At 40.0% G+C, this 24,822-nt stretch overlaps 1 long non-coding RNA gene and 2 pseudogenes across 1 annotated transcript; 1 reads left to right on the top strand and 2 right to left on the bottom strand.

Moving 5' to 3' along the window:
- Positions 1-287: 287 nt before the first annotated feature.
- On the bottom strand, positions 288-23,654 carry LOC132271457 (cell division control protein 48 homolog E-like; annotated as a pseudogene).
- LOC132271459 (cell division control protein 48 homolog A-like) lies at positions 2,540-5,200 on the bottom strand (annotated as a pseudogene).
- On the top strand, positions 6,366-7,878 carry LOC132271461 (uncharacterized). The gene is made up of 2 exons (XR_009469718.1): positions 6,366-6,880; positions 7,699-7,878. It is a non-coding gene; the product is annotated as an uncharacterized LOC132271461 (long non-coding RNA).
- Positions 23,655-24,822: the final 1,168 nt, after the last annotated feature.

The raw sequence follows: 24,822 nt of genomic DNA, 5'->3' as shown, positions 1-24,822 counted from the left end.
TAAGGTCTATTTTAGTGTTTTCTACTTTGAAATGTTGTTGTGAAGTTTTGTAATCCCTGTTAACATTTTTTTTTTCATTCCTTGTAGAAGGGGCACAATTCAGTAGATAGTGGCGCCTCAGATAGGGTTTTGAATCAACTGCTGACGGAGATGGATGGAATTTCCACCAATAAAATGGTTTTTGTTATGGGAGCCACCAACAGGCGTGATCTTATTGAGCCTGCACTTTTGCGTCCTGGCCGTTTTGATCAATTGATTTTTATCTCCTGACATTCATTGGCAACAGCCTTGGCCAGAAGAGTTTTCCCACATCCTGGTGGGCCATGTAAAAGAACTCCCTTTGAGGCTGACACACCAAACTTCTCAAACTTTTCAGCATACTCCATCGGATACTGTATGGTCTACATGATAAAGAGAGCATGAAGGGAAAATTGAAAAATATAAGGTTTAGGTGTATACATACGCTGCAATGCAGCAACAGCAACTACCTCTTGATGCTGCTGCCTAACAGTCACAAGGCCTCCGATATCTTCCCAACTGACATTGGGCACTTCAACAACCTGGCTCACCAAAACATTAGAAATTAGTTGAAACTATTGAAGTGTTATGTTTCATTTACCTGCTGCTGTGTCTCATGGTATAGAAAGAAAATTGAAGACATTTATTTGGGGAGATTCAGATTTGGTGAAGAAAGCTCAATTGTTGTGTTGGAAGAAGGTATATTTACCTAAGGCTGAGGGTGAGTTTGGTGTGAGAAAGATTGAGGATATTCAGAAATCGTTTTCATGTGTTTTGGTTTGGGACTTGATTAAGAAGAAAGAGTCTTTGTGGGTTCCTTGGTTTACCAATAGGTACATCAGAAACACTAGCTTCCTACTGGTGTCCAATTCTTTCATCCTCTCATTCTGCTATTTGGAACAGCTTCTATCAGTTAGGGACATCATGCTACAGAATGTGAATTTTAATGTTGGATCAGATTCGGCCTTACTTTGACGCAGAGGTTTGGTCATGGTGTGGTTAGATGCTTTCCATTCTCGAGACAGGCCACAGTGAATGTTCTTATTCAAGATGGTAGATGTTATCTCAGTTTTATGGGAGCTGGGATGTACCATGTACAGCAGTTCATTTATGTTTTGCCTATTTATAATGGTGGAGATAGACTGCTGTAGGATGAGTGTTCATTTACTTCTAAAAAAGCTTGGGATAAATGAAGACAACATCTTCCTTTGGTGCCTTGGAGAAAGTTGCGTCGGAATAAGGGGAGGCATCGAATTGTTTTGCTGCTTCTTTGATTATTTTGGACAAGCACCTATCACTATTAATCTGCAGAAGAGGGGGCTGCAGCTGACTTCAGTGTGTTCTAATTGCCTTTCATTTGATCATTTATTTGTGGGGTGCCAATTTGCTAAGAAAATATGGGAATGGTTTGATGATGTTCTGAGTCGGTCTCTTCCAGAGGTGAAAACTTTTGATCAACTGCTGAATTGGTTTATTAAGTTTACTATAGCTTCATCTCACATAATGCCAAGTTTAAGAGGATGGTTTTCACCGCTGTTGTGTGGGCTATTTGAGGGGAGAGAAATTTTAGATTCCATCAACACGTTAGCATGTCTGCTGTTGAGGTGACAAGGGTAGTCACTTGGTGTTGGGGCTTTTCTACATGATGTTGTTGCTGCCATGCAGTTTTCTTTCTGTGTTTTTCTTTTTCTTCCATGTATACAGGAAGTGGTACTTATCTGTTTCTTTTTCTTGCTGATGTCTAGAGTGAAGGAATGCCTTCACTTTGATCCTTATGCACTGATTGATTCATCTTTTGATCAATACAATACCTGCTTATGAAAAAATAAAATATAAAAAATTCCCTCACCGTTTCACGCAGAATTGATGGCTTTCTTTTTCCCGTAGCAATTTGTAGTTGGAAGTGCTCATTCGTAACAACTACGGAGTTGAGTAACTCAGCATCTATGACCTCAATTTTCAAGCCAATCACACCCTTCTCTCTGAAGAATTGCAATGCAGGCTCACTGCACAGTCCTGATAAATCAGCAACAACATATCCATGTGTGTCTTTGGCAATTCTCTTAAAATCATCCTGCACAATTAAAAGGCATAAAGTTTGATCCTTGTATACTGATTGATCTATCTTTTGATCAATACAATACCTGCTTATGAAAAAAACAAAATATAAAAAATCCCTCACTGTATCAGGCAGAATTAATGGCTTGCTTTTTCCAGTACCAATTTGCAGTTGGATAGCTCATTCGTAACAGCCATGGAGTTGAGTATCTCAGCATCTAAGTCCTCATTTTTCAAGCCAATCACGCCTATCTTCTCTCTGATCCATTGGAGTCCAGCCTCACTGCACAGAGCTGTTAAATCAGCACCAACATATCCACGTGTCTTTGGCAATTCTTTCTGAATCAACCTGCACAATTAAAAGCATATATAAGTTGTTCAAAAACAATATACACATCTGCTATTAAATATATATATATATATTTGGAAGATGATACAAAATAATGTTTGATATTTTACATTTTCAGCAAGCCGCATGTTCTTCATACAGATTCGAAGAATCTCAAGACGCCCAACCTTATCTGGAACACCAATTTCAATTTCCTTATCAAATCTATCAAATCTTCTCAGGGCAGGGTCAATGTTGTTAGGACGATTAGTAGCACCAATCACAATAACATGACCACGGCTCTTAACACCATCCATAAGGGTTAACAGCTGGGAAACAACCCTCCGTGTAGCTTCGACATGAGTTTTCTCTCTATTGGGAGCAATAGAATCAATCTCATCAATAAAGATAATCGATGGATCCTTCTTATGTGCTTCCTCGAATACTTTCCTGAGATTGCTTTCACTCCCTCAGAAATTTTGAGACATAAGCTCTGGTCCATTTATATAGAAGAAGGAAGCACCAGCTTCGTTAGCAATAGCTATTCCTATTGAAGTCTTTCCGAATCCTGGAGGTCCATGTAAGAGAATCCCTTTAGGTGGCTTCACAGCAACTGACTGAAATAGATGTGGATACTTCAGTGGCCACTCTACTATTTCCCGAATCTCTGCCATCTGTTTACTGACACCACCAACATCATCATAACCATCCTGCTTGTCTAATTGATCCTCACTGCCCCGGGGGAACTATTCCTCCCCTTACAAGAATGATGTCACCCCTCTTCCTCCCAGTAAAGCAGGTTCAATACTCAAATGCGCCACCATCAACAACAATAATAATACTAACATGATAAAATTTTCTGAAGGCTCATTAAATTAGACATAGATACTAACAAGAAGAGAATTTAACCATTAACTATATATGCAACAAACAAACTGATAGTTGAAAGGAAAGAACTCATGGACCATCATCTAATGTGCTAACACTGGACTGGAATTACTTTCTATTTTAAATGTGAACTTTGGGATGACTTGAGAGTTCATGCTAGTACAAGTCCACATCATTTTGACCAACTGTTTTTAAGTAAATGATAAGTAGAAAAGCAGTAGGAACTAGAACGAACAGTGCAGTAGCAATAAATGCTAGAATTTTTACTTCCATAATCTCATCATTTTTGCTATTGCACTGTTCATATCCGGAACACCAATTTCAATTTCCTTATCAAATCTACCAAACCTTCTCAGGGCAGGGTCAATGCTGTTAGGACGATTAGTAGCACCATTCACAAAAACTTGAGCACGACGCTTAACACCATCCATAGGGTTAGTAGCTGGGAAACAACCCTCTCAATAGGTTCCCCACGAGTTTTCTCTCGATTGGGAGCAATAGAATCAATCTCATCAATAAAGATAATCGATGGAGCATTCTTCTGTGCTTCCTCGAATACTTTCCTGACATTGCTTTCACTCCCTCCGAAATATTGAGACATAAGCTCTGGTCCATTTATACAGAAGAAGGAAGCACCAGTTTTGTTAGCAATAGCTCTTGCTATTGAAGTCTTTCCGCATCCTGGAGGTCCATATAATAGAATCCCTTTAGGTGGCTTTACACCAACTGACTGAAATAGATGTGGATACTTCAGTGGCCACTCTACTATTTCCCGAATCTCTGCCCTCTGTTTACTGGCACCACCAACATCATCATAACCATCCTGCTTGACTATTTGATCCTCACTGCCCGGGAGAACTACACAGAGGCAGTACTCTGGTGGCTCACACTCAAGTACTCTGAATTTCATACCCCCCATTCCTACCTTTCAAGGAGGTCACCCCTCTTCTTCACTGTAAAGCAGGTTCAACACACAATTGCACCACCACCACCACCAATAACAATAATTTCATTAGATAAATAAGACAAATATGGTAACAACAAGAGAATTTAACCATTAAAAATGCAACAAACAAACTGTTAGTTGAAGGAAAGAACTCATGAGACTGGAATTAATTACTTTCTATTTTTGGCATGACTTGAGAGTTCATACTACCGCAAGTGCAGATCACTTTGACCAACCGTTTTTATGTAAATCATTAGTAGAAAAGCATTAGGAACTATAATGAACAGTGCAATACCTATAAATGCTAGAATTTCTACTTCCATAATCTCAGCATTTTTTTTTTTTTCTTGGCAATAACTCGGGATTTAATCCCATAGAGATGATAAATCATTCCCCCTGTAAATTCAATGGTTGAATTACCTCTCGATCATATTGAATCGGGTCAATATATTGAATAACAATATCTGAGCTATCAAATCAATTCATAACCAGTTGTTGGGTAACATTGTAATCTAGTCAAATCGCAAGTTACAATTTGAGACTTATTTCGCTTATCAACAATTTTGAGAAGAAAATACCAAATAGTATTGCTACGGTTATTTTGCTCAGAAAATAAATAAAAAAAAAAAAAGGAAGAAGAAGAAGAAGAAAATACCTGTTTCAGAAACAGAGGGCTATCGAGGAGCGCTTGGTTTGATACGAGATCGAAGGTCTGAAGAAACAAAAGGTGCAGAACGAACCAGATGATCTGATGATGAGAAGTGCAGAAAGAACCAGAAACAGAGGGCCATCCAGGAGCGCTTGGTTTAATTACGTATCGAAGGTCTAAAGAAACAAAAGGTGCAGAAGCCATGGAAGAAGAAAGGAAAGAGCCGGAGAAGGAAAGAACGGTTTGGAAAATTGGAAGTTTCTTGAAGCTCAACGTAGGGACATGGTGAACCCCAGGTTTAAAGGCATTTTCGAAGGGGAGAGAGAGAAAACTCTGATTGATTGACCTCTTGCATATGGACAGGGTGAGTTCAATAAATTCTTGCCACGTGTTACTCAGAGGAAGTTATTACCTCTGTTCTAAATAAAAGTCCATATTTAGATATTGGAATTTTTAAAGTGACATACAATTTATGTATTTTCTCTTTTAAAATTATCAAATTATTTTTTTTAATTTAAATATATATAGTTATAAAGTTTGAAATTTTTTAAAAAGATAAAAGATAATGATGGAAATATAATAAAAAGATGTTTTAACTTTTGAAAAACTACAACTAATTTGAAATATGTAAAAAGAAAAAAATAAACTACTAATTAGGGATGGAGGGAGTATATAAAAAATAAAAAATTCTTTAGCTTCAATTGGCCATTTTCGTTTCACAAAATATTAGTGAAATTTTTTTTTTTTTTATTAATTACAATGACACTTCCTGAGGTTTGTGGTATTGACAGGTATATATAAGTTAGTCATTTTTTGAACACTCACACCCCTAGTCCGAAATTTAATCCAAACAAGCCCTTAAAAGTTGTGAAAAGACGAGATTACCCTTCAGTAAAATATCAGTTATTAATCTAAAATATCAATATATATATATATATGAGACAAAACTACCCTTTTTAAATCATAGGCTTTTCTCTCTACCCTCTGCTTTGAAAAAACCCAAACTTGATTACCTGTGCCGCGCCGCCGCCGCTACAGTTCTGACCTCTGCGCCGTGTCGCGCCACCACCGCTGGAGTTCTGAGCTCTGCGTTGAGGACTGACGAGGATGCCATCGACCCGTTACAGGAATCGTGAACCAGAAAATCGTTGCCGGAATCGCGACTGATTCCTCATTGCTGGCTCGAATTTTGATTTGCCCGGCAACGGCCTCTGGCCAACAAAAACTCCAGATACTCTCCGACAATGGCCTCTGCCCGAACCCTCACCGTCATCTATTTTTAGCAAGATGGAAACTTAGTGGGATGAAATGACAGCCGAGAATAGCGGTTGTGATGGATCCTGAAGGGACAGTGTAATACCCCTAGTTTTCAAAATGACATAATTGAAAATTTTATTTTATTTTTCATTGATTTAGTTATGTGACTTAGTTGTTTTGTTTGTTTTTAAGTGATTAATTGTGTTTGCTTATGTGATAATTCTAATTTTCAGCATTTTAGAATTTTCTGAAAATTCGTTAATGCAAGGGCATTTTTGTCTTTTCACTTTACCATCCGGGTTTGTGGTTGGGTCCAGTTACATTTCCTACATTTTAATTTATGTGGTGATGTAGCATTTGTATGGTGCAATTGTGTATTTGTGGTGTAATTTGAGACAAAAAAAAAAAAAAAAAATAAAGAGAAAAGGAAAATAATTTCAAGTGAGGCCCACCACTAACTTATTTGGCCAAAAAATCTTCTTTTCTTTCTCATTTTCTTTCTCTTTCCCGTATGCTCTCTCTCCCTCTCGGTTCCTTCTCTTTTTCTTTTATTTTGGAGACAAAAACTTTGAGGTTTGATTACTCAATCATCTTTCATCGGATTTAGGAACCGTTTGAGGCGAAACGAAGCTTGTAGCGAGCTCTACGCATCCATACTATCAATTTCCAGATTTGAGTCTTCCTTAGAGCTCGAATTTGGAGGACCTATTATAGGGATTTCGGCTTGGATTGTGAGGTAGGGACATCTTAAGCCATGGAATCTTACTCTATAATGAATCATGCTCCTCTATGTATGTTATAGCATGTTTAATTGTTATTGATTTTGATTAAAATGATTTAATTGACAACATGCTAGTTATGTAAATGTGTATAACATGGTTGAATGAAAAGTATGTCTATGTGATGGTTGTTTACATTTTTTTTTGAGGTTACTAACATGCTATAATGATGCCATGAGAATATGCTTATTTATTATTGTGCTAAGTTCCCATTTGTCATTATATTGAGATCATGACATGAGCCTACATCTCATTGGGTTGCATGAAAAAGGGAAGTGGTTGTCTTGAAATGAAAATGGGGATTTGGGAATGAATGTTTTGGAAAAAAATTGGTTTTGACAAACCCGGTCGCTGTGGGGTTACCAACGGGCTGGAGGTTAATGTAGCCTAGGGAGGACTAGGGAGAGTACCCTAACGTGGTTGAGCTATTCAGGCCCCTCGACGGCGCCACGGGGTCACCAAGGGCCTAGGGACGGTAGTCAATCCTCCTCTCGTCGCGGCGGGGTTACCAAAGGGGGTTACATTAACTTTGAACGTGATGGTTTTGAGAATGAAAACGGGGAGTGACTTTAGCATGCATTGCATCTCACTCCATTTGCATTTGTGTGTGATTGAATTTGACTTGTACTTGTAATTATTTTTCCCCTTCAATGCATGTCCCCAATCTCTCATTGGCCTATGCTTTATTTGGATTCACTAGGACACAAGAATTGTGTCTTAAGTGTCACCTGCTGAGCTATATGCTCACCCCTATATCTATATATATTTTTTTCAGGTCTTGGAAAGGAACTGGTGGATGACAACCCACCTCAAGCTTGAACGGCGTTAGAAGTCCACTTTTGTATCTTTGTATATTCCCCATTATTTTGTAAAACACTAGAAGTGCAAAGATGTATAATTATTTTGTGGAACTTTGTCATGTAATATAACTAAAGTATTGATGATGTTTTGGATAGGGATTTGATTGTATGCAACTTGTTGATGAATAGATGGATAATCCTAGTTTGAAGCATTGTCTAGATTAGTTGGTTGTATCATTATCTTTTGTTGCCGTGAATTCGGAATTTGAGCCATGACAAGTTAAAAATGCAATTAAACAGGTTGTGATAGGCCTATTTTTAGGGGAGGTCATGCTGAATTTTTTATTTTTTTTTTGTTTAAAAAGTATTAGTTTTGAGTCGTTACAAATTTGGTATCAGAGCAAAGATTCGAAAACCTTTAAGACGACGGGTAGAGGCCTACTTAGGGTCACATGGAATGTTGTTTGTGTTGCTTACTTGACTACTTACTACGTGATATTTTACTTAAATGAGCATGCTTAACTGCCTATGTGCTTACTGCTTACTTGTTTATGTTAAAATGTTTCTTGCATAGTCTTGCATGCTAAGTGTTGTACGGTATCAATTCTTGTTGAGTCGTCCACAGTCTTAGTGTCATGTTTTTGAATCGTTTTTTCGTTTTATAGCACGATGTCACGGCGTGAGGAACCTAGAGAAGTTGGCCTAGGCCAACAAGGGGTGATGTTGGTAAGAGCTCCAGCTCTAATCCGGAGGAGCTAAATGATGAGAACATGCTTCTTAGGGACTTGATTCCCCCAAGAGCCGTTCCCCCAAGAAGAGAGAATGTTGAAACACCCGTACCCGTAGAAGTGGGTGAAGGTTCTGTGGCACTGGAGTTTAATCGTTTATTGCAAAATGTCGTGAGGGCAACAATTGTTGCTCAGTCGCAGTCGGCACCACAACCTACAGTTCAAGTTGAGGAGACGCCAGCTCAGAAGCGTCTCAAGATCATAAAAGGGTTTTCTCAGTTGATGCCAGTAGTGTTTGAGGGCAGTGCGGATCCAATGGTAGCAGATGACTACTTGGATCAAGTTGAAACCCAACTAACCTCAATGGATGTGACAGAGGATCACTTGAAGATCATCCTAGCAACTTACAAGTTTGCTATGGATGCCAAGGTTTGGTGGAAGTCGATCACCAACCAGTACAAGATTGAAGAGATGAGTTGGGACAGGTTCAAGGAGCTGTTTTATGAGAAGTATTTTCCGCTTTACAAAAGATGGGAGTTACAAAACCAGTTTCATAATCTTATTCAAGGGAACATGTCAGTAGCGGAGTATGAGAACAAGTTCACCTCACTCTCTCGTTTTGCTCCAGAAGTGGTGAGAGATGAAGCTAATAAGACTCGGAAGTTTGTTTCCGGTTTTAATGATCGGATGAAGTCGTTGATCATGGCACAGTTCATTAAGGTTTATTCTGAAGCAGTGGAAAGGGCTTTGATGTTGGAGGCTGATAATAAAGAGAAAGATGCAAGAAGAGAACAATGGAAGCAAAAGAGGGGTGCAGGGCAATCTTCAGAGGGATCTTCTTGGAAGAAGAATAAGGGTGGTTCATCTTAGTTTCAAGGACAACAGTCTACAAGATCTGCTCCTACCACTCCTATGCCAGCTGGATCTGACAGGAGTGCAGTTGTTTGTTATCAGTGTCAGCAGCCTGGGCATTACAAGTCCAGTTGTCCGATGAAATCGTCTTCAGTTTCGTCAACTCCGAAGGCTTGTTATGGGTGTGGCCAGCAGGGTCACTTGATTCGTGATTGTCCAGGCCAGGGAGCAGGCACAGGTAGTGGCAGAGGGTCACGACAGAGGCCGTCTCAGTCGGCTACAGTTCAGTCAGGTTTCAGACCGCCACCACCACAGCCTGCCTTGTCTTCACAGGGTTCACGGTCAGTTAGGAGGGATACTCCTACTATGTCAGTGCAGCAGTTAGGTGTTTAGGTTGGCAGTCCTCAGGCACAGGTACCACAGGGACGTGTTTTTGCACTGGCACAGACCGATGCATTTTCTGGACCGTCAGTTCTTTGAGGTATATTTCCAGTGTTTGGTTGTTGGGCCCGTGTTTTGTTTAACTCTGGTGCATCTCATTATTTCATTTCATCATCATTTGCACTTGCATCGGGGTTGGAAGTTAGTTTCTTGGAACGGGCGTTGAGTGTTGATACGCCAGTTGGGGTTTCAGTGTCTTTGAGCCGAATTGTGCGGGAGTGTCCCATTGTGATAGTCGGGCGGACTTTCATGTTTGACCTTATCTTCCTGGAGATGACTAGCTTTGATGTCATTCTCGGGATGGATTGGTTGGCTTCATTTCATGACACGATCGACTGTTACAGAGGAAGGGTTACAGTTTGCACTTCCGAGGGAGACTGTTTCTTTTTCGTGGGAGATTGGAGTGATTCCCACATTTCATCGTTTTATGGAGTTCGTGGACGAAGTCATGGTGATTACTTCTTGGCTAGCCTTATAACCGAAGAAGATGATGTTGGGAAAGAGGATTATCCTGCGTTTGTTTGTGATTTTCTGGACGTGTTTCCGAAGGATTTGACAGAGTTGCCTCCACACCGAGGAGTGGAGTTCTCTATTGATTTGATGCCAGGTACCGCGCTGATTTTTATGGCACCATATCAAATGGCCCCAGTTGAATTGGAAGAATTGAAGAGGCAGCTTGATGATTTGAGGATGAAAGGTTTCATCCGACCGAGTGTGTCACCGTGGGGCGCACCGGTCTTATTTGCTAAGAAGAAAGATGGATCTTTGAGGTTATGCATCGATTACCGGAAGTTGAATCATGCCACCATCAAGAACAAGTATCCTTTGCCAAGGATAGATGATTTATTTGATCAGTTGAGGGGAGCCAGTTGTTTCTCGAAGATTGACTTGAGGTCTGACTATTATCAGTTGCGGGTTAGGGATGAGGATATCCCGAAGACAGCATTCCGTACACGGTATGGACACTATGAGTTCCTTGTTATGCCTTTTGGCTTGACTAATGTGCCAGCAGCATTCATGGACTTGATGAACCGCGTCTTTCACGATTACTTGGACCAGTTTGTGGTAGTTTTCATGGATGACATTCTTGTGTACTCACGGACTCGGGAAGATCACGAGGTCCATTTGAGTATTGTTTTACAGATTTTGCAAGAGCACCGATTGTATGCCAAATACGAGAAATGTGAGTTTTGGCTACAGGAGGTGAAGTTTTTGGGGCATGTTGTTTCAGAAGGTGGAGTATCAGTTGATCCATCAAAGGTTGAAGCAGTTTTGACTTGGGAGCGACCCAAGAAAATGTTTGAGATCCGCAGTTTTCTTGGTTTAGCGGGTTACTATCGGAGATTTGTGAAGGATTTCTCCCATTTGGCAGCTCCTATGACCCGTTTGACTCGGAAAGGGGTCAAGTTTGTCTGGAATGAGGCCTGTGTTTCATCTTTTCAGGAGTTGAAGACGAGATTGACTACAGCGCCAGTGTTGGTGATACCTGAGCATGGCTTGGGTTATGTGATCTATTGTGATGCTTCACGTGACGGGTTGGGATGTGTGTTGATGCAGGATGGTAGAGTAGTGGCTTATGGGTCTCGACAGTTGAAGACTCACGAGTACAACTACCCTACTCATGACCTAGAGTTAGCGGCAGTTGTATTTGCCTTGAAGTGTTGGAGACATTACTTGTATGGTGAGAGATTCGAGGTATTTTCAGATCACAAAAGTCTTAAGTACCTTTTTTCCCAAAAGGACTTGAACAACAGACAGAGACGATGGGTTGAGTACTTGGAAGATTACAACTTTGATTTGCAGTATCATCCGGGCAAGGCAAATGTTGTAGCTGATGCCTTAAGCCGAAAATCTCATGGAACTTTGGCCAGTTTAGCTATTCGGAAGTGGAAGATGCTTGAAGATCTGACAGAGATGGGATTACAGTATTTTGATGATGATGGTTACAGTGAGTCAGCATTCTTGTTTAGTCTTGTGGCTCAGCCTACTCTTGTTGTACGAGTGATTGAGTCACAGAGACAGGACCCGGACTTAGATGTCACAGTGGGATGTACCATGTACAGCAGTTCATTTATGTTTTGCCTATTTATAATGGTGGAGATAGACTGCTGTAGGATGAGTGTTCATTTACTTCTAAAAAAGCTTGGGATAAATGAAGACAACATCTTCCTTTGGTGCCTTGGAGAAAGTTGCGTCGGAATAAGGGGAGGCATCGAATTGTTTTGCTGCTTCTTTGATTATTTTGGACAAGCACCTATCACTATTAATCTGCAGAAGAGGGGGTTGCAGCTGACTTCAGTGTTTTCTAATTGCCTTTCATTTGATCATTTATTCGTGGGGTGCCAATTTGCTAAGAAAATATGGGAATGGTTTGATGATGTTCTGAGTCAGTCTCTTCCAGAGGTGAAAACTTTTGATCAACTGCTAAATTGGTTTATTAAGTATACTATAGCTTCATCTCACATAATGCCAAGTTTAAGAGGATGGTTTTCACCGCTGTTGAGTGGGCTATTTGAGGGGAGAGAAATTTTAGATTCCATCAACGCGTTAGCATGTCTGCTCTTGAGGTGACAAGGGTAGTCACTTGGTGTTGGGGCTTTTCTACATGATGTTGTTGCTGCCATGCAGTTTTCTTTCTGTGTTTTTCTTTTTCTTCCGTGTATACTGGAAGTGGTACTTTATCTGTTTCTTTTTCTTGTTGATGTCTAGAGTGAAGGAATGCCTTCACTTTGATCCTTATGTACTGATTGATCCATCTTTTGATCAATACAATACCTGCTTATGAAAAAATAAAATATAAAAAATTCCCTCACCGTTTCACGCAGAATTGATGGCTTGCTTTTTCCCGTAGCAATTTGTAGTTGAGTAACTCAGCATCTATGACCTCAATTTTCAAGCCAATCACACCCATCTCTCTGAGGAATTGCAATGCAGGCTCACTGCACAGTCCTGATAAATCAGCAACAACATATCCATGTGTGTCTTTGGCAATTCTCTTAAAATCATCCTGCACAATTAAAAGGCATAAAGTTTGATCCTTGTATACTTATTGATCTATCTTCTGATCAATACAATACCTGCTTAAGAAAAAGACAAAATATAAAAAATCCCTCACTGTTTCAGGCAGAATTGATGGCTTGGTTTTTCCGGTACCAATTTGTAGTTGGATATGCTCATTCGTAACAGCTACGGAGTTGACTATCTCAGCATCTATGTCCTCATTTTTCAAGCCAATCACGCCCATCTTCTCTCTGATGCATTGGAGTCCAGCCTCACTGCACAGAGCTGCTAAATCAGCACCAACATATCCATGTGTGTCTTTGGCAATTCTTTCTAAATCAACCTGCACAATTAAAAGCATATATAAGTTGTTCAAAAACAATATACACATCTAATATTAAAAAAATATATATGGAAGATGATATATCTGGTGACGAGGTGTGTTAAGTGGGACCAAATGTCCAATCCATTTGATTATTAAAGATCTCATTTGAGGAATTGTGCCTTGGGTACAGCATAGTACGCTTTACTGATTTAGTGATTAATGTTTATGCAGTCATTGGGAGATTCATTATTTAATCATCTCGAAGTTGTAGGTGTAAGGATTGTCGTATAGTATGATTAGTAGTCATTGGTGCGGTTATGTGATGGTATAGTTACGTGTTAGATAACGAGTGCTTGGTCTGATGAAGATGTATAGAATTGGGAATTTTGTGTAACCTTTGAAGAATGAGTTGAGGTTGGATGTTTTATTCGTTGGTCTGATAACTGTTCTTTTCTTGGGCTTTGGAGCCTTCCGTGACTGTATGGAATTGACTGATGTCCGTTTTAAGCCAAGCGCAAGGTCTAGTTGGTTTTGTGTTATGATGAGGTGAGATATAGGCACCCGCATTGGGTTTTAGTGGCAGTGGTGTGTAATTGCCTGATGACGTCTGGTGTCAAAGGTAATAATGTCAGTAAGTTCATGGTCTCAGAGTTTTGTGAGGTGTTCTCAGAAAGTGCGTGGCTGTGGGCCTTCTCCATATGGAGGGTAGATTTCGAGGACGAAATCTCTTTAAGGAGGGTAGATTGTAATGTTTCCAATTTGTACTATTTTTCATTTTCTGGAATTTTTTGATTTTAAGGGGGCATTTTCGTCTTTTCTCGTTTTACGTGCCGAACACTGTGGGGTATGTCGGTTGTGTCCGAGAGTTGATTGGGACATTTCATTGGGTTCAGGACTCTTTGAAATGCAAGAGTTGTCATTTTTGTAATTTTTCCCTTTTTCGGGCCGGACGGTTGTTTGTGGGAACCGTTACCGGAATTGTTGTATACGGGGGTATTGGTTGGATTCATTTGCATGACATGTATTTTTATTTAATGGGTTATATGAAGTTGTGAATTTTTAAATGTGTATATATAGTTGATGTGTAAAATGATTTAATTGTGGTACAAAAATAAAAGGAAAATAAATTAATTTTGGTGGGGCCCACCATTAGCATCTTTTAAAGGCCAAAAGGCCATTTGCCTACAATTCTTTTCCTCTCCCTCTGGTCTCTCTCTCACCCTCTCAAATTCTTTTTTTCTTTTTCTTTTTACTTCAAAACTTTGATCCTTGATTTCTCCTTCATCATTTGGAGTTTTTTTATGCCGTTTGCGGCAAATTAAAGAGCTCGCCGAGATCTACGATTTGATCGGAGCAATTTCTTGTTTGAACCACTCTAGGGAATTCATGATCGAGCGCACAAATTGGGGTTTTTTTCTTGTCTTGAGGTAGGGGTTTCTAATTACAAATTTCTTGTTTCTTTGTGAATTTTCTTTTAATATTTGTTGTCAAACATGTTTAATTTGAGTGAATTGCCTTGAAAATGATATAATTGTTATATATGAAATCTATGATTATGTGTATTAAATGAATTGTATGAAGAATATGCCTAAGCATTAATTTCCATGCCTAAGTGTTTATTATCTTGCTAGAAATGGCTATGTGGAAGCATGTTAAATTGCGCAGTAGAAATTTCTTTATTTCTATGGAAATGGCAAAGTATGTGACATGCATCCATAGCATTGGGCATGAAAAAGGGTAAAGTTATTTGAAATGAAAGAGAAAGGGGATTTTTGGGGAGAAATTTGATGAAATGGTTTTTGAGAAAACCCGGTCACTGCGGAGTCACCAAAGGGCCGTGATGTTAATATAACCTAGAGGGAATTAAGGAAATCACCCTAAAGTGGTTGAGCTAGTTGGGCCCTAAATGACATTGCGGGGGTACCAAGGGTCAGGGACAATAGCTAATTCTTCTCTCGTATCGCCGCGGAGTCACCAAGGGACGAGTTATATTAACAGTTTGAAAAGTGATGGATTTGGATTCTGAAAATAGGGAGTGACATAGCATGCCATTGCATTCCATAGTACAACATCTTTCATTTTGGACTTGGAATTGATGTTGTATTTCCCAGCATTGCATGACCCCATTTCCTATATCTCTATTCACTGTTTGGGTTCACGGGGTCACAAGAGGTGTGTCTTAGGCACCACCTGAGCAAACTTTGCTCACCCCTTATTTAAATTTTTCAGGGCTAAGAAAGGAAGTAGTGGACGCCGACCCTTCACAAGCGTGAGGAAGACTAGAAATTCATTTTGCTACTTTTGTATATTGGGACCTATTCTTTTGTAAAGTCTCAACTTTAGAAAGATGTAATCAATTTGTAAACTATGGCCATGTATTGTAATTAGAACTCTTTATGGTATTTTGTAGTGAAGTGAGACTATGTAAATATTTCATGATGAATGGGAAACGAAGTTGTACTCTGACTAATTATAGATGCCTTTTAACTGTATAACGTTATAAACTGTTGCCGTGAATTCGGAAATCGACTGCATAACAGGTCCAGTGTAGGTTTGGCTTGAAATGAGCATAGTCAGGAATCGTTCCAAAGAGTTGGATTGTGAGGAGTCTTGTTTCGGCCGGCTGATCCTCACCATCGGCCGACCGAAATCCCAGGTTCGACCGACTGAACCACCTTCACCAGCCGACCAATAGGCCATTATGTCCCGAGAGCAACCACTTTCCCAATCGTTTCAGCCGGCCGATCCTGTAGATCAGCTGACCGAACCTACCCCTTCAGCCGATCGGTGAATGGCCATCAACCGGTTGATCCTTCCCTTTTGACCTGTACACTTGCCCACTCTATTACAGTGTCTTCTTGGATTATTTTAGACCCTAGATTGACTCATATGTCACATATTGACGTAGGAAATTGCGGTGTATTTTGGACCCCGGATTGACTAGTAGGATGGTTATAGACACAGGAAATTGATGGTATGACCTAATTGACCTCAGGTTCGGGTAAGGACCCGGTTAATGATTCGGACCCACGGGTTCGGGTCGTTATAGGTTGGCCCAATCCAACCCGATTCGGGTTGAGGTTGGGTTGGGGCTGGGCTGGATTACTTTCAGAATACATGAAATTGCAGTATCATCCATCAAAAGTTGCTCACTTGCTATGTAATTCGAGAAACCACGTCACAAAATAATCCGTGATGTTTAGCATTTTTCACTAACATGCATGTTAATCTGATCTTTTACTAGCATATCAAACAATGATCTCTTAGACTACAACAATTGCTAAATAAATGTATAAATGCCTGAATGTATATTTGCTCTAAAATTGATCCATTCTTAACAAAAAGATTTTCACAAGAAGAAACTAGAAATAACATGAGATAATTCAAGCCACTAACCTAGGGTTCAAAGAACTTATTAAAAAGAAGTTCAAGTTCCATGAACCTATCAGACGAACATTAGTCTAAATACCATTGTTGCATTCAAAGGCGTCAGTGTGTTTGTTGAACAAAGGTTCAATAATGGTCAGTTCAGAGCCCCTGCAACAACTGCCTGGTACTTATCATTGACATCATCACTTACACTCCTACGCGCATATTTCATTGATTCATCAAAATGGGCAGCCTTGACTTCTGACGCCTCTTCTTCTTCTACATCCTTCTCCATAGCCTCTGGATTCTCCCTTCTCCTCCTCTCTCCCTCTCTCTCCTGCAAAATGAAAAGTGAAAATTCAACCTTAATATTTTAGTTTCCACGCAATAAAGTAAGAATTTCCGAAGAGGGTTTAAACAAAACAAGTCCTTTGAGTTTCACATAGATTCAAATGAGGGCATTGTGCCTTTAAAAGAATTGAGTTGCTTTTCTTATCACTTCTTTAGTGTAAGGACTTCCCAGACCAGAATATGACAAAGGACCGATTTTACTGGGATGGCATTATCATTACATGCTATCTCCTTTGTACTAAAAGGCCAAACTCAAACGCACCAAGCATTGTCCAACTTTCATGGAAGTTCAGTTACAACTAAATCTGATTATATATAACACAAATTAGTGACATCAGAATAAACAAGTCTTGGACTCTGATTAGACCACGCTGGCGTAAGGACATATATTCACACTTAACCAATACAGTTGTTACACGCCTTTCCAGACATGATACAACACAATTGTTCCAATTATGTGGGGATATGAAGAGGCTTTTATAATTTTCATTCAACTACCAATATTTTTAGGGTGCTGGGGTGGTAAGGCTGGAAAGACTGGGCCGTGCTGGGGTCACTGGGGTTTTGTTGGCACACATGAAAAATTAGTACAGAAGCTTACCTTCTGAATTTCCTCTTTTAAGGCATAGGTGCAGGCATGTTGGCATATTTCCATAATATCAGCACCACTGCAGCCTTGGGTGTTCTTAGCAAGGGATCCCAGGTCTACATCTTCAGAAACAGGAGATTTCCTAAGGCAAGCCTTGAAAATCTGATAGTGAGATTCTTCATCAGGCAAAGCGATATAAATCAATTGATCAAAACGGCCAGGACGAGTAAGTGCGGGCTCAATAAGATCAAGCCTGTTGGTGGCTCCAATAACAAAAACCATTTTATTGGTAGAAAATCCATCCATCTCCGTTAGCAGTTGATTCAAAACCCTGTCAGAAGCGCCACTATCTACTGAATTGTGCCCCTTCTACAAGGATTAAAAAAAAAAAAAATTAAACAGGGATTACAAAATATCACAACGAACAATTCAAGGTAGAAAAACACTAAAACAGACCTTTATAGCAATTGAATCCAGCTCATCAAAGAATAGCACACAAGGAGCACATTGGCGAGCCTTTTCAAATATTTTTCGAACATTAGCCTCACTTTCTCCATACCACATGGTAAGCAATTCTGGACCCTTAACACTGATAAAGTTTGCCTGACATTCATTTGCAACAGCCTTGGCCAGAAGAGTTTTCCCACATCCTGGTGGGACATAGAAAAGAACTCCCTTTGAGGCTGACACACCAAACTTCTAAAACTTTTCAGGATGCTCCATGGGATACTGGATGATCTACATGATAAAGAGAGAGTATGAGGAGAAAATTGAAAAATATAAGGTTTAGGTGTATACATACACTGCAATGCAGCAACTGCAACTACCTCTTGAAGCTGCTACCTAACAGTCTCAAGGCCTCCGATATCTTCCCAACTAACATTGGGCACTTCAACAACCTGGCTCACCAAAACATTAGAAATGAGTTGAAACTATTGGAGTGCTGTGTTTCATTTACCTGCTTTTGTGTCTCGTGGTATAGAAAGAAAATTGAAGACATTTATTTGGGGAGATTCAGATTTGGTGAAGAAAGCTCAATTGTTGTGTTGGAAGAAGGTCTCTTTACCTAAAGCTGAGGGTGGGTTTGGTGTGAGAAAGATTGAGGATATTCAGAAATCGTTTTCACGTGCTTTGGTTTGGGACTTGATTAAGAAGAAAGAGTCGCTGTGGGTTGCTTGGTTTACTAATAGGTACATCAGAAACACTAGCTTCCTAATTGAGTTCAATTCTTTCATCCTCTCATTCTGCTATTTGGAACAGGTTCTATCAGTTAGGGACATCATGCAACAGAATGTGAATTTTAATGTTGGATCAAATTTAACTATTAGCTTGTTAAGAGATGTGAATGTTCTTATTCAAGATGGTAGATGCTATCTCAGTTTTTTGGGAGCTGGGATGTACCATGTAAAGCAGTTCATTTCTATTTTGCCTATTCATAATGGTGGAGATAGATTGATGTCGGATGAGGGTTCATTTACTTCTAAAAAAGCTTGGGACAAATGTAGACAACATCTTCCTTGGAGAAAGTTGCGTTGGAATAAGGGGAGGCATCGAATTATTTTGCTGCTTGTTTGATTATTTTGGACAAGCACTTATCAATATTTAATCTGTAGAAGAGGGAGTTGCAGCAGACTTCAGTGTGTTCTAATTGCCTTTCATTTGATGATTCTAGGGATCATTTATTCGTGGGGTGCCAATTTGCTAAGAAAATATGGCCATGGTTTGATGATGTTCTGAGTCGGTCTCTTCCAGAGGTGAGAACTTTTGATCAACTGCTGAATTGGTTTATTAAGTATACGATAGCTTCATCTCACATAATGCCTAGTTTAAGAGGATGGTTTTCACAGCTGTTGTGTGGGCTATTTGAGGGGAGAGAAATTTTAGATTCCATCAAGGGGTTAGCATGTCGGCTGTTGAGGTGACAAGGGTAGTCAATTGGTGTTGGGGCTTTTCCACATGATGTTGTTGCTGCCATGCAGTTTTCTTTCTGTGTTTTTCTTTTTCTTCCATGTATACTGGAAGTGGTACTTACCTGTTTCTTTTTCTTATTGATGTCTAGAGTGAAGGAATGCCTTCACTTTGATCCTTTTGTACTGATTGATCCATCTTTTGATCAATACAATACCTGCTTATGAAGAAATAAAATATAAAAAATTCCCTCACCGTTTCCCGCAGAATTGATGGCTTGCTTTTTCCCGTAGCAATTTGTCATTGGAAGTGCTCATTCGTAACAACCATGGAGTTGAGTGACTCAGCATCTATGACCTCATTTTTCAAGCCAATCACACCCATCTCTCTGAGGCATTGCAATGCAGCCTCACTGCACAGACCTGATAAATCAGCACCAACATATCCATGTGTGTCTTTGGCAATTCTTTCTAAATCAACCTGCACAATTAAAAGGCATAAAGTTTGATCCTTTTATACTTATTGATCTATCTTCTGATCAATACAATACCTGCTTAAGAAAATATATATATATATATATATAAACCCCTCACTGTTTCAGGCAGAATTGATGGCTTGCTTTTTCCGGTAGCAATTTGTAGTTGGAAGTGCTCATTCGTAACAGCCATGGAGTTGAGTATCTCAGCATCTTTGACCTCATTTTTCAAGCCAATCACGCCCATCTTCTCTCTAATGCATTGGCGTCCAGCCTCACTGCACAGAGCTGCTAAATCAGCACCAACATATCCATGTGTGTCTTTGGCAATTCTTTCTAAATCAACCTGCACAATTAAAAGCATATATAAATTGTTCAAAAACAATATACACACCTACTATAAAAAAAAAAAAATGCAAGATGATACTAATATAGTGTTTGATATTACATTTTCAGCAAGCCGCATGTTCTTCCTATGTATTCGAAGAATCTCAAGACGCCCAACCATATCTGGAACACCAATTTCAATTTCCTTATCAAATCTACCAAACCTTCTCAGGGCAGGGTCAATGCTGTTAGGACGATTAGTACCACCAATCACAATAACATGAGCACGACGCTCAACACCATCCATAAGGGTTAACAGCTGGGAAACCCTCTCAATAGCTTCCCCACTAGTTTTCTCTCGATTGGGAGCAATAGAATCAATCTCATCAATAAAGATAATAGATGGAGCCTTCTTCTCTGCTTCCTCAAATACTTTCCTGAGATTGCTCTCACTCCCTCCGACATATTGAGACAAAAGCTCTGGTCCATTTATATAGAAGAAGGAAGCACCAGCTTCGTTAGCAATTGTTTGGCTCACAAAGTGGTCTGAGGTCGCTAACCAATGAACGGCTGACCTAGAACGCGGGCATGCCAGAGTCCTGATGGACTCGAATATTTCTTGCCAAACTATTCCTATCGGGTCGGGTCACCGACCTAAGGTGATTCAGGCGAAAGTTGGAGGTAGGAATGACCCTCTCCTTAAGGTTGCTATTGCCTTTAAGAAAGGACTTTAAACACTCAAGATAAACATGAATTAGAAGCAACTTAACTAGACAATAAATATACCTGAATCTGCAAACCTTTCTTCATTGAACTTGACTGATTACAATGATGAATGAATTACAAACTCTTGATTGAAATGGAAACTAAAGTATTTAATGTTGGAAGATGAACTAAGTACTAAACTAATAGTGTTAAGCTAAACTTGCTGAAATAAAAGCTAAGTGCTAAACTGAGCTTGAAGTGCTAAATGATAGGAATGCTAAAGGTTGAACTTTAGAAATGGTCTTGGACCTCTTCCTTGTGATGCTTGAGTGGGTATTTATAGAGGCTTCCACCTGGTGTTGTCCCTTTCAACCGTTTCTCTAGAAATTGATTGGTTGTAAGCTGAAAGTGACTTTTCCTAACCACCAGCTGGAAACGTTGACTAACTTGCACATCCCTCTATAGGCAGATACAAGTATGTCTGACATGGTATTTTTGACTAAATGGTGCCTATTCTTTCATGCTTGATGATTTTGGTCTTCAAGCCATTTTCAGCTCTCTGCACCTGTCATGTCTGGCTTGATTTGTACATTAGCCTGGAGTCATCTGATTACTGACAATCCTGACTTCCCTCATCAGATGTTGGTGAAAACCTTCCATCTGTAGTTCTGAACTTCTGACATTGTCAAGTTGTCCTTTTCTATTTCAAGCTTTCTTCAAACTTCTAGACCTGACTTGTTGGGTTCTTGAAACATTGGGATTCACAACCGGTCTTCATTTGAATTACCCCAAAGATTCCTCAAGTGATAATGACCCGAGACCCCTGATCATGACCATATTTGGTCATAAGTCTTGATCATGGCCATAGTGACTAGAAATCTTGGTTAAGATTCATGATCATGACCATTATGACCGAGAGTCTTATGATCATTGTGAGAGAGAGAAATAACGATCGAGACTCTTGATCATGGCTGGTTATGAGTCTTTAGAGAGACTTTGGATTGTGACCATTATAATTGAGGGTCTCCTGACCATGACCATTGTGATCGAGAAAGTTGTGACTGAGAGTATTTTGGCCTAAGACTCATGATCATGATGACTGAGACTCTCATAACCATAGCGACCGAGAAGGGTTTTGACCTAAAACTTATGACCATGAGACTGAGACTCTCATGACCAAGATGACTGAAAAGGCTTTGGCCTAAGACTCTCATGATCATGATGACTGAGACTCTCATAACCATAGTGACTGAGAAGGTTTGGCCTAAGACTCATGATCATGAAACTGAGACTCTCATGATCAAGATGACTGAGACTCTCATAACCATAGTGACTGAGAAGGTTTGGCCTAAGACTCATGATCATGAGACTGAGACTCTCATGACCATAATGACTGAGAAGGTTTGGCCTAAGACTCATGATCATGACCATAGTAACTGAGAGTCATAACCATAGTGACTGAGACTCTCAATCATAGCCTGTTATGAGCTCAAAACCTCATATCAGTCTTAATGGCCTAAAAATTCCACTCTTCTTCATTCTCAGCCTTAAATCGGATCACCATGATTAGAAATTAATCTTTCGCCCTGATGATCGGACCTTGTAATTTCTGACCACGTGGCATGATTGCCTCGAATTATATTTTAGGTGTTAACAACTGTCCCTCAACTCTATGAAAATGGGTTCATACCGAATTTTTGTAGAGTTGTATTTATTTAGGCCAGTTTTTTGTGTTCGGCCCGGGACCAATCAAAGCTAATTTTGCCTTATAATGTATGGATAATTAAACCCAAATGTTAACAAGAAAAGAGAAGTGTACTATTTCATTTCTTATTTACAATGGCTATTTGTACCTAGGCCATATTGAAGCGTCCAACCCGCTCAAGCTTCAAAAATATACCAGATCACAACACAGCAACAGCTACGGACCACTTTTTGGAGAGAGAAATATAGAAACCCATTTAATCCAAAAGAGTGAGAGAAATGAACTATGCAGCAACTTCACGTCTGTCTCAAAATAAAAGCAAGTCCCATAGGAAAAATAACAAAGTGTGGATCATACTTGCCGCCCAAGAAACATGCAAGTTTTCATTACAAGCATCAACATTGTCACCCCCACCGACGACGACGTCACCGGAGATGATGCTCCCACCATTTTCCATTACCCGTACGTGTACCTAACAGTTTTGGGCTTTGCCATTTTGGGTAAGTTTCAAAATTGATCCTTTTGAGAACGTTGGTGAAGAAAGACCAAAAGTTGGCGAGCTTATAGGAACTGCGTGAGCCGATCTATGCATGATGCTATAGCATCCACCCAACCATCAACATGCAAACCCATTTTTTAATGGGCACTGACCAACCAAGGAACGAACATGATTCATGGTTCATACTGCCAAGCATCGCAACGTGTTTGCCATGGACCGTCGCCGGCCAAGAAGAGATTGTCGCGTCGGTTATCTTCTTCATGAAGTCACCGCTGCTGAACCTATCACCGTGGATAAACTCAGTGCTGGAAAACATGTGAGCTCCATTTCAAATACAACGCCGTCATTCTCTTTGGCGACGTCACCGCCGGAGATGGTATTTACGCCGTCGTCCATCATCATAACCAATGGTTTTGGGTTTTGGGTGAACTTTAATCGTCCCACACGTTGGTAAAGAACAGTAAGTTTTGACGCCATTAAATCTGGCGAGAAACGCAGTTCATTCCAGCCGAAAGTGGGCGAACCTCCTGGAACTGCATAAGCGACTCCTCCGGCGATGGGTCTGTATTGCAAACGGGCTGTCGGTGTCCTCATGCTCCAAAAGACTTCGACCATTCATCCCCAGACCGGTGTTGGCCGTGAAGTGCATCACACTAGTGGGTTTCTTCATGATGTCGTTACCGCTGAACCCACTGCTGCAGATGATGACGGTGGCCACGGTGACGTAGAGGAAGAGGAGGGTGGCGATGAACTCAGCGATCAGGGCTCTGTAGAAGGACCACGTCTTCAGCTCCGCCATGTCGATCAGCGGTGCCGGTGGTGGGTCGACGTAGTCCTACTTCCAGCCGCCGTGTTGATCGGATGCTCCTTCGCTCAAATCCTTCTACATTTTATCTCTCTACAACTTCTCTCTCTAGAATCCGTGTCTCTCTAGCTAAGCTTGTTTTTCTCTCTCTAGCTAACTTGCAGAGACATGCATATATACATATAAATATATTTACACATACATCATGCAACACATCTCATGCAAACCCATTTTTCAAATGGGTATTGGGCCATAGCTTAAGTTGTAAGTCAAAATAAGTACTGACATATGCTTAATTAAGCACGTGAATGAACCTTGTTGCTTCATCTTGAAGGCTGGCTGTTTGGGAGCTCAATGCATATCTTTTTAGATATAGTTATGTACAACACGCAACCAATGCAGACATGGTTGGTCTGCTTCAACTAAACGTGGCCTCTTGTAAATATAAACATGTGCGAATATAAATATGCACATATATATATATATATATATATATTTCTATTAGCTCTGTACAAAGCACAACCACTTTATTGTCAGAACAAATAGATTTGGAGCTCAACGTACGTCTTTATCTGCAATTTAACTTGACAAGACAAGAGAGAAACAAACCCCAAAACCATGTGCTCAATAACATGTCAACAGATACGGGTTGCTTTCAAGTGAAGAACACATTACCCTGTGGCTTAAGGATGTATAATAAATCTCATTTACTGACACGTTGATTTCCAATACCCGAATTTATTCTTTATATGTCCTTGGATTTTTAAGCTAGCCTGTTTTTAGGCGGCTCCAAGTACATTCATAATCCTGTGGCGTTTTCATTGGGTACAGTATTTCACCAGCTAAGCCTAGCTAATTGCTCTATATATATAACGCTTGCCTCTACCAAGCATTGTCAACACCATATCCAACAAAACCCTCTGTAGCTTCGCCACAAAAAATTGCAGAACATCTCTGTGAAATTTTCCTGATAGTTGCATGTTTTTTTTCAAAATAAAAAAAAAAACTGCACAGCAGAAT

The sequence above is a fragment of the Cornus florida genome, unplaced genomic scaffold (assembly GCF_030987335.1).
Source record: "Cornus florida cultivar Cherokee Brave unplaced genomic scaffold, ASM3098733v1 CherokeeBrave_3.0.0_Hap2_Chr08, whole genome shotgun sequence".
Classification (NCBI taxonomy): Eukaryota; Viridiplantae; Streptophyta; class Magnoliopsida; order Cornales; family Cornaceae; genus Cornus; species Cornus florida.
Note: the sequence above shows the minus strand (reverse complement) of the source record. Positions and strands in the feature narration are given on the sequence as shown.